The sequence below is a fragment of the Helianthus annuus genome, chromosome 5 (assembly GCF_002127325.2).
Source record: "Helianthus annuus cultivar XRQ/B chromosome 5, HanXRQr2.0-SUNRISE, whole genome shotgun sequence".
Lineage (NCBI taxonomy): Eukaryota > Viridiplantae > Streptophyta > Magnoliopsida > Asterales > Asteraceae > Helianthus > Helianthus annuus.
Window position 1 is genome coordinate 45838173 of NC_035437.2, and position 1819 is coordinate 45839991.

The 1819-nt window shown below is 45.2% G+C and overlaps 1 non-coding gene across 1 annotated transcript; it reads left to right on the top strand.

The window, feature by feature from the left end:
* Positions 1-975: 975 nt before the first annotated feature.
* Positions 976-1082, top strand: LOC118492885. The gene has a single exon (XR_004894886.1). It is a non-coding gene; the product is annotated as a small nucleolar RNA R71 (small nucleolar RNA).
* The last annotated feature ends 737 nt before the right edge of the window (positions 1083-1819 follow it).

Genomic DNA, 1819 nt, shown 5'->3' on the forward strand with positions numbered 1-1819 from the left:
TTCATATCTACCACTGCTTGTGCAGTAGCTAGGAATGGCCTTCCTAGTATGAGGGGAACTTCGGTGTCTTCTTCCATATCTAGTATGACAAAGTCGGCCGGGTAGACGAAATTGTCGACTTTGACCGATAGATTTTCAGCGACACCTTGTGGGTATTTGACTGACCTAACGGCAAGTTGTATACTCATTTTAGTAGGGCTTGTTTTTCCTAAACCGAGTCTTTTGAACATTGATGCGGGCATGAGGTTAATGCTAGCTCAAGGTCAGCTAATGCATTACGAATGGGGGAGTCCCCAATCGAGCAAGGAATTGTGAAGCTTCCGGGATCAATCTTCTTTTGGGGGAGTCTGTTGAGTACGAGGGCGGAGCATTCTTCGCCTAAGTTAACTAATTGCAATGATTCAATTTTCCTTTTATGAGTAAGGAAGTCCCTCATGAATTTTGAGTATTTAGGCATTTGGGTTAGGACGTCAATGAAAGGAATGTTGACATGCAATTGTTTTAGTAGACTTTCGAATTTTGCGAATTGCTCATTTGTCTTTTGACGGATTAACCTACCGGGGTACGGAACCGGAGGAGCCTTGGTGGGCTCTGGTGATGGAGGAGAAACCTTCTCTTGTTGGGGCGGTGTTGCGATCTCCTCAGTAGGCGGTGGGCCTTCCGCGGGACCCACGGTACGGTTCCGTAACGTTATGAGATGAACTTGTGCTTTTGGGTTTGTTTCGGTATTACTTGGTAACGCGCCTTGCGGTCTCTCGGAGAAATTTTGGGCTAGTTGATTTATTTGTTTTTCGATGTTTTGTATACTAGCTTGTTGATTTCTAAAATTTGATTCTAATTGTAGAAACCTATCCGAGTTTTTCTTTTCAGTGTCGGAGATGAGGCGAGATATAGTATCTTCAAGCCTTTCTCGTCCACCTTGTTGTGGAGGGAAACAATCCATTATAGAAAGTGGATACTTGTTGCCACACCGCAAGACCGTGATGGGGACACTTTCGTAATAGCTCCTTGAACCTTTCCCAAGTTTCATATAAGGATTCCCCCTCCTCTTGCGAGTATGTATTAATTTCAGTCATTAATTTAGCCGTTTTAGCGGGAGGAAAATACTTATATAGAAATTTTTGGGCTAGTTCATCCCAGGTGTTTACCGAACCAACTGGGAGGGCGATAAGCCAAGCTTTTGCTCGATCTTTTAGTGAAAATGGAAACATTCGAAGGGGGATGGCGTCATTTGATACTCCATTGATCCGAAAGGTATCACATATTTCTAAGAAATTAGTAATATGTAGATGGGGATCCTCGTCCGCAAGCCCATGAAAGGTTGCAGAGTTTTGAAGCATCTGTATCAAATGTGGCCGAAGTTCGAAGTTGTTGGCTTCGACATTCGGTGCATTGATAGCGGCGCCGAGATTACCTACGGTGGGTCGTAGGTAATCCATGAGGGTACGTTGGTCCGCCATTGGAAGTGGGTCCCCCGAATCCTTCTCTCGGTTTTTAGCTTTTAGTCTTTTTCTGAGAAAGCGTTCGGGTTCTTCTAGAGGTTCTTTTATGTCTTTATTAGAACTGGAGCTCATACACTACGTAGAGGTGGCGTCTGGTTCCAAGTCCTGCAACAAAAACAAAAAAGAATGTTGGTCAGAAGGTTCACCACGGCCCCGTGTTCAGTGAACACGGCCCGTGGTCGGAGTTACAGCGATTGTTTTCCGGATCCCTGTTACTGGAAAGTTGGACACGGCCCCGTGTTGCACCGACACGACCTCGGGCTCAGCCTTCTGTAACTCTGAAAATTAAAAACTGTCAGTAACACTGCTGGGCACGG